General features: G+C 39.9%; 1 long non-coding RNA gene across 1 annotated transcript in view; it reads right to left on the minus strand.

The window, feature by feature from the left end:
• The window catches only part of LOC117472797, a 42,977-nt gene that overhangs the window by 17,224 nt on the left and 13,253 nt on the right, over nucleotides 1–12,500 (minus strand). The window lies entirely within an intron of this gene.

The following is a 12,500-nucleotide window of genomic DNA, read 5'->3' on the forward strand; positions in this document are numbered from 1 at the left end:
TGGACAGCATCTCTTGTGTCCTTGGTGATGAACAGCCAACCAGCCTCACAATCCCCGAGGAGACATAGAGAGAGAGAGACGTTACATAAATGCCATTCAGCATAAATAAAATCACACGAGGCGACACAGGAAGCCATGAATCACACACATGTGCCGAACAAATCATCTGTATCTCTCCTCAGATCTGGAAACCACACAGTGCTTTTGTCAATTACAGGAATGTGTAATGAGTTATTTAGTAAAAGTGTCCAGTGCTGATGGTGAATCATCTGGAGGGTCACACTCACATCAAACAAGCAGGTGATTTCCACTGGTTTCTACTGAGTGTGTGTAACTTTGAACTCATTATGAAACAGTCTTGATGCTTTGATATGACCCACATAAGATCATTATACTATCAGCAAGAAGATAAGACGTACATTACAGTAGGTGTTTTGATGTAAGACAGATGCTATTCAGGTGACTTCAATCAACAATGCTTCCAAACATACCTTTAGATTCCAAACATAATCAAATGAATGTTACGTTAAACATTAAACATTAAATTACGTTAAAGTTGCAGGAGGATTATACTGTGTTTCCTTCTCATTTCCTAGCTGCGACACCCTGTTAATAATTACATCTGTAAACTTACACTCGATCGGGAGTAAGGATTTTAATGATACTTTAAGCGTACAACGAGAAAATCTGCCTCTTGCCGCTTCAAGTGTTTCCAAAAAAGCACTTTGCATTCCCTTTTACTTCCTTTATCTGATTAAAAATGTAACCATGAACCTCAAGTTACTTCTCTCCTCCAATCACACCATTATGTGTCTATTAAAACAAATCTGCCAGTCCTTTTAAAGGTCAAATGTCAACCTAATCTGCTGAGTATAGTATTTGTAGGAATACCTAAAGACTGTTTCGTATGCATTTCCCTTTAGGAGTGCAATCTAAGCAGCAGGGCTTAGGGGAATTGCAGCATAATGGAAATATTCACACACTGGTCAAAACAGTGGACTCTACACAAGCTCTAGCTGATCCACAATCATTGTACTGTCACACATTTAGGTGATCAATTTAGATTAGTTCATCACAAAGTATGTCGATAATCAGATGAATTGCTTGACAGGTCTACCAATAACAACTTCGAAAATGTATGCAAAAAACCTATTATGCTCATTTCCAGGTTCATACGTATATTTTGGTTTGCATGCTTTAAAGTCAAGCATTTTTTCTTATGCCATGTCTGAACTGCTTATATTCACTCCGAAGCACCTATCTCTTTAAGCCCCCCCTCCTGAAATAACCCAGCCTGCACTGATTGGTCAGATTTGATCAGCCATGCAATGACTGTGACAGCACTTTCTACCTATATATGTCCAGTGGTGACATCAGAAGATAAAGGAAGTCCTTGTTTAAAGGCACAGTCTCTGAATATGTGCATTTCTGATCTCTCGCAGTATTTATATATCAAAGGACTCGGCATATGAGCAGGATAAATCACAGGCGCTGAACGCAGAGTGTGAGCGTTGTGAGAAATGTGTCCTCCAGGAGAGATAGCTTCTCATTGGCTGAGGGAACATTAACAAGTGGAGTGAATCTTAAGCATTAATGCAATGTAGCAACTGCAGTGTTAACAGGGCCGCAGCCTGGAGGGCAGAGTCAGCAGCTCATTGGCTGGAGGGAGACGTCAATCACCACCAAGGCCAAATAAGAAACCACAGTTTCCTAAATGAGGTAACTGCAGAGCTATGACAAAGCTGTTTTACTGCTAACCGCCTGTGGTGTGTGTGTGTGTGTGTGGTGTGTGTGTGTGTGTGTGTGGTGTGTGTGTGTTTCTGACTGTATGTGTGGTGTGTGTGTGTGTGTGTGTGTGTGTGTGTGGCTTAATCTCTGGCCGCTGGTTCTGCTGCACCCAGAGTGCCGTACATTGTGTTCCTGAGTGGCGTCTGACTGCCAGTGCGCTGCCAAAGAATGTACTTCCTGGCATCGACCTTAACTTCTGGCTGCCCTACACACACACGAAAGTTCCCGACGTCCCTGAATTTCCTTGTGGTTAGTAGCTCTGGCAACAGTATGTGGCACGCACGCACGCACGCACGCACGCACGCATGCACGCACACACACACACACACACACGAAAGCTCCCGATGTCCCTGAATTTCCTTGTGGTTAGTAGCTCTGGCAACACTATGTGATACACACACACACACAACACACAACCACACAACAACACACACACAAACACACACACACACACACACACACACACACACACACACACACACACACACACACACACACACACACACACACACACACACACACACACACACACACACACACACACACACACCACACACACACACCACACACACACACACACACACCCACACACACACACACACACACACACACACACACCACACACATCGTCAGGTCTCTCAGCCTATCACAATGCTCGCTGCTTTCTCCTCGATCGAGCCTCCAACCTACTGCCCATATTTGGATTTTGTACGGCTCTGACACATCCCATTAAAAATCTACAGCGATGTCTGCATACCAACCACCTATTTAAGACAGATGGGGTACAACGATCCAATGTGTTAACCACAGGCGTCTAACTGAAACCCCACATTTACTCCACAACCAGAGAAGTGCAACAAACTGACTCATTTCAGGGTTTTAGGGACTCATTTCTGCAGCCTTTTTTTTCTGACATGAGTGATTTGAGGTGTGTTCATGTGTATTCTGCAAGTAGATGATGCCTGAGAAAGGTCTAATGAATGAATGAATGTGTGAATACAATTATTTCCCCCAGGTGAAAACAGCAGTTGACCTGGTGAAACGTTGACTAATAGCACAAGAAGTTAGCTATACTGAAACTAACATAACAACTTGATAACTTTTATAAGTGTTGGTCCGCCTAGTTTAGAGCAAAATGGCTGTGAACTCTAAGAAGTGTTGACCATCAGGTTTAAAAAGGGGAAACACACCTTAAATCAAACTGAAATGATAATATATTTGGCTTTAATTAACAACTAAGCTATTGTATAGGCTTTTATAAATAATCGAGTACATTTCCAACAATTTAACCGAGAGTAACAGCGTAGTTATAATTATGTTTTGGTATGAGATCCTTTCATTGGCTGGTCTTTCAACCATTGTATATGAATCTTAAAATCAATAATATACTTTTTTTTTTTGCTTTTTTACACAAGGCCAGGAAACATCATCACTGATTCAGCTACAATAATGATTTTGAAGCTTGAAAAATGACGCATATATGTTTAATTGACTGCAAAAGCAACCCTCTCTCCCCCCTCACACCATGCAAAACAGCTTCTCAAAAGCTTTCAAATGTGTTACTTTCAAAAGCTGCAGATGAAATGCATGGTTGATTAACACGGATAATAAGGCACTTTCTAGCAGTGAATGGGACTCTTGAGAGCTTTTAGAAACACATGAAAAGTATCAAACTGTACTGTAAAAATACTCTGTTAGAAGTACAAGTCCTGCATCTAAAATCTTACTAAGTATTGGCATTAAAAAATACTTATTGTACCAAAAGTAAAAGTACTTACTGTGCTAAATGTCCCATTTTAGAATCATATATAAAGGACTTTTTGATGCATTAATGTGTTCATCAAAGCTGGTAAAAGGTGGAGCTACTTTATATTTTGCTGCCGGATATCTTAACCTATAAGCCGCTTTCACACCAAGTACTTAGCCGGTACTTGTCCCCGTTATTTGTTCCCCCCGAACTCTTTAGTCCCTCGAACTGTCCTAGTAGATCGCGTTCTCACCGGAATAAGTCCCTGAGGGAGGATTAGGCAAATGAAGCCGCTGACGCCACTTCTTCTTCTTCTTCTTCTGCTTTGGGTTCACAAAACTTTTCCGAGTTTTACGGGGCGTGGTTTGCAATTCGCCCAGCCAATCAGAAATTGTTTGTGTGGCCGACACACCCACGAACCATTTCCTCCTCAGGAAAGTACTACCTCGCTAGCAGGGACTATCTGGGGGTGAAAAGGTTCGCGCGAACTAGGGACTAGTTCCAGATCCTTTTTGGTGTGAAACCAAATCTCCCCCCCCCCCCCCCCTATCGGCCTAGTTCGGGGGGAAAAGTACTCCGGTGTGAAAGCGCCTATAGTTATAGTTTGTTCATTAGTTCATTTACAGTTTATTTAGCCTGTGAAGTAGCTAATTACATTACATGTCACTTGTTAGACGCTTTTATCCAAAGCAACTTACATACTCAATACTGTGGGCAATCCCCACAGGAGCAATTTGGGGTGAAGTGTCTTGCCCAGGGACACAACGACATGCTGACTGCAGTGGGGTTTGAACCTGTGACCCCCTGATCCAAACACCAACGCACAACCCACTGCACCACACGCTAATCATGTCAAATAAGTGTAGTGGAGTGCAATATTGGCCGCCAAATTGTAGTAGAGTAGAAGTATAAAGTAGCATACAATCAAAATACTCAAGTAAAAGTACCCTAAAATAGTATATGTACACTTCACTACATTACACCATCAAACAAGCCACAGTGATCTTTTAAATAACCCAAAATAAAAACAGCCACGAAGCAGAACTCAACAATCACGAGAACTCACCGCTGTGTTATTACCCACCATGCAGTGGGAACACAAATCCCATTAGCCTGTGATAATATCCATGTTTTCCTCGACCTTCTTGATGTCTCTACTCCTGTCTCTAGTGACTTCACAGTGACGCTCTCTCTGCTTTGTGTGATTATGAATGAAAAGAGGAACATGACTCACAGACGAGAGCAGCAGTCCCACTCACAGACCACAAACACTTCTTGGTATATTGCGTATACATGTAGCAGGTATATTTGATTATTTCTCTGAAGCACAACCCTTACCTGGTGGATCTGCATGAGTCATAGCAACGAGGCAGAGGAAAGGTGGTGGATCTGAGGTCAGGCTTTGACCCTCGCTTGTATGTATTTAGAGGTAAACAGATCAATGTATGGAGACTGTATACGCAGAGGAGGAGGAAACTCACTATGTGCACAATGCTGATTGACGTCATATTGTGTCCTTGGGCAAGACACCTCACCGCAAATTGCTTTGACGGCTCATTATGGGCATCCGTTTTTTACTTATTACATCTAACCAGCAGCCAATCATTGCGCTGCTGTCAAACTTTAAATGTGTTCTCCTCTCTCCTGCAGTCAGCTGTGATTTCAGCAGAGGTGGGAAGTGGTGGAGTACAAATATTTCGTTACTGTGCCTAAGTAAATGTTTCTGGTATCAGTACTTTACTCCATATTTTTCTGACGACTTTTTACTTTTACTTCTTACATGTTGAACCCAAATACCTGTACTTTCTACTTCTTACATGTTGAACACAAATACCTGTACTTTCTACTTCTAACATTTTGAACCCAAATACCTGTACTTTCTACTTCTTACATTTTGAACACAAATACCTGTACTTTCTACTTCTTACATGTTGAACTCAAATACCTGTACTTTCTACTTCTTACATGTTGAACCCAAATACCTGTACTTTCTACTTCTTACATGTTGAACTCAAATACCTGTACTTTCTACTTCTTACATGTTGAACACAAATACCTGTACTTTCTACTTCTTACATGTTTAACCCAAATACCTGTACTTTCTACTTCTTACATGTTGAACACAAATACCTGTACTTTCTACTTCTTACATGTTGAACACAAATACCTGTACTTTCTACTTCTTACATGTTGAACACAAATACCTGTACTTTCTACTTCTTACATTTTGAACACAAATACCTGTACTTTCTACTTCTTACATGTTGAACACAAATACCTGTACTTTCTACTTCTCACATTTCCCAAACAGGCTGGTTCCTTTAGTTTGAATGTGTGTTTGGTGGCGTGATCATTATTATTTAGAGTCATTGCGTGCCTATTGATTTGAACACGATCCGTGTATCCATCATTTCCTGGTCTTCTCTAAAGAAGAGGGACCAATGAAAACGTTGTCATGTTGCCGTTGTTCAGCATGGAAACATTCATTAGCTAACAATGACATTATTGTTCTATTAATATAAAGGGAGGTCAGGTACTCTTTAAAACAGCTGCTAGTTATGGGTACTTTTTACTTAAGTACATTTCAAAGCCCTCTTTACTTTTACTTGAGTAAAGAAGTTTAGTCTGCATTTCACCCAGTTATATGATATCAGGATGGGGGTCTAATCGCCCAAAAACTATTAACATTTCTATCAGATAGTGCACCTGTCAATAAATGTTCTTTAAACAAACAAAATGAAGTCTCACCTGATTGAAAAAGCCTTAATTACGAAGTGAAAGACAATCAGTTAACCTCATCAACACTTTCTGAACGTGGGGTGAAAAAACCACTTTCATAGTTTCTTCTACACATACTCCAAACCTCGCTACAAAAAGCAAGCGGCAGATCTAAGGGTTTTTTTTTTGGACAAAAGAGAACTCATAAGCATAGTTTCAGGGCCAAATATGCAAAACCACTGATACTGAACATGCATTTGTGTGTAATGAATCTATACACACTCAAACACACAGTAAGTTTGAGTGTTCAAGGTATAAGCGTAGGAGGAGGAAACTCATCACCTGCACTCTTCTGATTGACGTCATATCAATCAGATACACTAAAAAGGCTTAATTACAAAGTGAAATCAAGTTTGTAATCGAAAAAATAATCACTTTCTGAACATGAGGTGGAGAAAAGTCCCAAACACTGTCATTGGCAGATCTAAGGGAAACCAAGAAATAATGAAAGCAGTCAAAGCAGCACATCTGATCTAAGGGTTTTTTTGGGCAAAAGATAATAAATAATATGCGAAACCACTGATACTGAACATGCAGTTGGATGATAAGACACTCTCAAATACATAGGTTTGGAAATTAAATGGACTAAAAGGCAGAGAATTCCCTTTAAAGTGCATACAATGCCACTTAAGGAAAAGAAAAAAGAAGGTAACATGAGGAGTGTGGTTCCTTCAATGCTTTTCATCAGTTTTCACGCTGACCGTACATTTCGAGGGGAAAAACGGCAGGCCTGGAGCAGCAGAAAAACGTTGGTGCACCAGCGGTCATGTGCTCAATGTGTAACTAAATGACTCTTTGGGCTAACGGCCAACTCATAACCACAGTCATAGCGGGGTCATATCTCGATCCCTTTATGACTCATGGTAGGTCTGGTTAGTTTACACTGACAGGAAGTGAGATATCGAGTAAAAACAGAAGCTGACAGGAAATGGTCTGAGGTTTTCAGTTTCTTCAAAAGGCCCTTTCATAAATCCTTAAACACTTCCTCCCTGATTTCTCTACCCTCTACCAAACCTTATTATCCTCTAGAAGTGGAAATACATTTGGAAGTGTATTTATTAAAGTCTTGTTCTTAAGTATACATGTAAGGTATTTGTAATTTGGTTAGTTTTTCCCTTTAATGCAACTTTATACTCCATATTTGTACGTCACTACGCGGGTTCCCTTCCTACCTTTGCAGGGAAATCTCAAACATATTGTTTTTTGATAAAATAAAGGATTAAATGTTCCTTTAGGTGTCCAATAAATGTCCCGGTTGAATCAACTCTTGGATCTGCAGGAATGTGCATCGTCGCAAAGCTTTTTCATGAGAAACTCTTGATACACGTATTAAGAGAGAACGCATTATTGATGAATGTCTTGTGATGACACATTAAAAGAGAGAAAGAGCAGTTGAGGATGAAGGTTTCTTATTGACTTTCATGTGTCAGGTACTTTTTCTGAAGTAGAATCAGTAATACCCGTCTGACGAAATGAACGTGCGCTCGGTCAGCCGTTGGACCGTTTTCTAACTGACTAACGTGAGACACTTTCATAAAACAAATACTTATTTTTCTGTCACACGCTCCTTCAATGGTGGCTTCTGGTCCAATTTGATTCCATAAGGGAAGACCACACACTACATTAATTCTATTAGAAAGATTAAAACAATTAAAATAAAGTGCACGAAAAAGACCTACTCAGCTGATTGGTTGGTTGCACACTGCAAAGAGCTCCACATTTGGCCAACTGTCACTTTTCCAACTCTCATTAAAGTGTTTTCAATCCCTGACGATGTGATTTTATGTAGTGAAGTGTACCATCTCAGCAGATAAGTATCCAATAAAACCCCTCACTTTAATCAGCACTTATGAAAAGACAAGGATAATTAAAACAGGGATATGTTTCGTTTCATAAGTGGGTGATAGACATCGAATCAGGGTTTATTATCTCACGTCAGTATGCAAATGGTATTTTCTAGTATTTAAATATATTTATATCAACCTAACAAGTGTTATCCATACCCTTCCTCAAATCACCCTTTAGTCTCATTGATACCCCAGGTGAAAGACCTTAAAGGTTGTTGTACTTAAAGGGGCCCTCTCCTGCTGATGTTTCAGGTGTATATCAGTATGTAGTGTCTCTACTTTAAAGAGTCCTCTCCTGCTGATGTTCAGGTGTATATCAGTATGTAGTGTCTCTACTTTAAAGAGTCCTCTCCTGCTGATGTTCAGGTGTATATCAGTATGTAGTGTCTCTACTTTAAAGAGTCCTCTCCTGCTGATGTCAGGTGTATATCAGTGTGTAGTGTCTCTACTTTAAAGAGTCCTCTCCTGCTGATGTTCAGGTGTATATCAGTATGTAGTGTCTCTACTTTAAAGAGTCCTCTCCTGCTGATGTTCAGGTGTATATCAGTGTGTAGTGTCTCTACTTTAAAGAGTCCTCTCCTGCTGATGTTCAGTGTATATCAGTATGTAGTGTCTCTACTTTAAAGAGTCCTCTCCTGCTGATGTTCAGGTGTATATCAGTATGTAGTGTCTCTACTTTAAAGAGTCCTCTCCTGCTGATGTTCAGGTGTATATCAGTATGTAGTGTCTCTACTTTAAAGAGTCCTCTCCTGCTGATGTTCAGGTGTATATCAGTATGTAGTGTCTCTACTTTAAAGAGTCCTCTCCTGCTGATGTTCAGGTGTATATCAGTATGTAGTGTCTCTACTTTAAAGAGTCCTCTCCTGCTGATGTTCAGGTGTATATCAGTATGTAGTGTCTCTACTTTAAAGAGTCTCTCTCCTGCTGATGTTCAGGTGTATATCAGTATGTAGTGTCTCTACTTTAAAGAGTCCTCTCCTGCTGATGTTCAGGTGTATATCAGTATGTAGTGTCTCTACTTTAAAGAGTTCCTCTCCTGCTGATGTTCAGGTGTATATCAGTATGTAGTGTCTCTACTTTAAAGAGTCCTCCTCCTGCTGATGTTCAGGTGTATATCAGTATGTAGTGTCTCTACTTTAAAGAGTCCTCTCCTGCTGATGTTCAGGTGTATATCAGTATGTAGTGTCTCTACTTTAAAGAGTCCTCTCCTGCTGATGTTCAGGTGTATATCAGTATGTAGTGTCTCTACTTTAAAGAGTCCTCTCCTGCTGATGTTCAGGTGTATATCAGTATGTAGTGTCTCTACTTTAAAGAGTCCTCTCTCCTGCTGATGTTCAGGTGTATTCAGTATGTAGTGTCTCTACTTTAAAGAGTCCTCTCCTGCTGATGTTCAGGTGTATATCAGTATGTAGTGTCTCTACTTTAAAGAGTCCTCTCCTGCTGATGTTCAGGTGTATATCAGTATGTAGTGTCTCTACTTTAAAGAGTCCTCTCCTGCTGATGTTCAGGTGTATATCAGTACGTAGTGTCTCTACTTTAAAGAGTCCTCTCCTGCTGATGTCAGGGTGTATATCAGTATGTAGTGTCTCTACTTTAAAGAGTCCTCTCCTGCTGATGTTCAGGTGTATATCAGTATGTAGTGTCTCTACTTTAAAGAGTTCTCTCCTGCTGATGTTCAGGTGTATATCAGTATGTAGTGTCTCTACTTTAAAGAGTCCTCTCCTGCTGATGTTCAGGTGTATATCAGTATGTAGTGTCTCTACTTTAAAGAGTCCTCTCCTGCTGATGTTCAGGTGTATATCAGTATGTAGTGTCTCTACTTTAAAGAGTCCTCTCCTGCTGATGTTCAGGTGTATATCAGTATGAAACAAAGGAGTATTTGCAGACCATATACATGCACAACAACCTATAGAAAACATACCATTCGAAAGGGAAAACCCACAAAAAGCAGAATAAGTTCCCTTTAAACACTAGTTTCCTCAGGACTTGTTCACAGGCATCAACACATCTTATCAGGACTTAGACACATGAACAGAAAGGAGATAACCCTTTCATGAAATCAATTCGAGCAGGTACAAAGAGTTCCTCCCACACAAGGACGTAAACACACAAAGTCTAATGCACACACAGCGTTGCCTTGACGCTCCTGAAACCTCACTGCTCAATGCTCAGATACAGAAAGGCACATTAATATTCCTTTACATATATACCCTTCATGACTGAAAATGTACTAGGTCACAGCTTTTAAGCACTTCATGAAAGACCTGTTGAAATACAAGGACACAGCTTTTGTGAAATAACTCAATGGTCATAACATGAAGAAATACCGAATATATGGCAAGTTATTCAATCATATCATATCAATCAAAGAAATCCCAATTTTTGATTTGTAGTCTACAATATGTGACGTTATGTGCACTTCTAGTCTATGGTTAAAAGGCTACTGTTGCTAACAAGTTCTCCAAATCAACCATCATGTTATATTATGCAGTACTTTCCCCAGTGGTGAAAAACCCCCCTTAAAAAGGAACAAATAAACTTGCGTTATGTTTTCTTTTAAAGCAGTCTCTTCCTGATTGTCACTTTGCAACTGACCGAATGGAAAAGTCAGCTCATATAAAGAGCTGTATGTATGTGTGTGTATAACCTTACAGTATTTGCATGTGTTCAATGTGTGTGGACAGAGGGTTAAAGGACGGAGAAAGTCTCATAAAGCCGAAGGACAGTGAATGCAGCACGTGTGGAAATGAAAAAGGAAAAAGCTTATAAAGTCTTCCTCCCTGCAAACAAGCCTCGATGTCCTGCTCCCTTTCTCCCTCTCCGTCATGTTTACATTTCACACAGGGGAAAACAGAGAGAGACAAAAAAACCCAGTTTATTAGGAAATGGCTCCTATGCGTTTCACCGGCGCATGACCCCCCCCCACCCGATGAGGTTGCTATAGAAACACGCCATACGAGACGGTGCTTTTCCCTGGACTGAGTCACAGAGAACAACTTGCAGATATGAGCCAATCAGACGCTGCCAGGACAAATCAGAGAGCCAATGGTGCACTGAGATCAAACAGAAGAGGATTAACCCGTCACTGTTTACTATTTGTTCTACTTTTTACTTCTACTCTACAGTTCAGAAGTAAATGGTGTACTTCTACTCCACTACATGTATTTAACACCTTTAGTTACTTTACAGATGACACAATGACTACTTTTACTGTCGCTACTTTCACTATATTTTGATGATAATACTTTCCTACTTTTACTTGAGGAACATTTTGAATGCAGGACTTTTACTGAAACAGAGTATTCCTACACTCTGGTACTTCTACTTTTACTCAAGTACAAGATCTGAGTACTTCTACTTTTACTCAAGTACAAGATCTGAGTACTTCTACTTTTACTCAAGTACAAGATCTGAGTACTTCTACTTTTACTCAAGTACAAAATCTGAGTACTTCTACTTTTACTCAAGTACCAGATCTGAGTACTTCTACTTTTACTCAAGTACAAGATCTGAGTACTTCTACTTTTACTCAAGTACAAGACCTGAGTACTTCTACTTTTACTCAAGTACAAGATCCTGAGTACTTCTACTTTTACTGCCAGTACAAGATCTGATTCTGAGTTACTCCTACTTTTACTCAAGTACCAGATCTGAGTACTTTCTTACTTTTAGCTCAAGTACAAGATCTGAGTACTTCTACTTTTACTCAAGTAACAAGATCGTGAGACTCTAATCAAGTACAAGATTCTGAGTACTTACTTTTACTCGAAGGTACAAGACCCTGAGTACTTCTACTTTACGTCAAGTTACAAGATCTGAGAGCCTTCTACTTTTACTCAAGTACAAAATCTGAGTTACTTCTACTTTTACTCAAGGACCAGATCTGATACTTCTGACTTTTACTCAAGTACAAGATCTGAGTACTTCTACTTTTACTGCAGTACAAGATCTGTAGTACTTCTACTTTTACTCAAGTACAAGATCTGAGATACTTCTACTTTTACTCACGTACAAAATCGAGTACTTCTACTTTTACTCAAAGACAAGATCTGAGTACTTCTACTTTTACTCAAGTACCAGATCTGAGTACTTCTCCCACCTCTGCATAACAGAAAAGACACGCAGGAACTGCATCTATTCATCCTCTTGAACATTACATACATTCACAACCTTTACATAATCAATGAAAGGCCTCCATAGATTTATAAACACATGCTGTCTGAACTTTAATATATAGTATATATTCTCCAATGTAAGGCCTGACGTCGCAACCAATGAGCCTTTTTCCAAAACAATACAGGTGTTGGCGTAGAGCAAGCTGAGGTCTATGAATGTCTGCT

Source organism: Trematomus bernacchii, unplaced genomic scaffold (genome assembly GCF_902827165.1).
Source record: "Trematomus bernacchii unplaced genomic scaffold, fTreBer1.1, whole genome shotgun sequence".
NCBI classification, from domain to species: domain Eukaryota; kingdom Metazoa; phylum Chordata; class Actinopteri; order Perciformes; family Nototheniidae; genus Trematomus; species Trematomus bernacchii.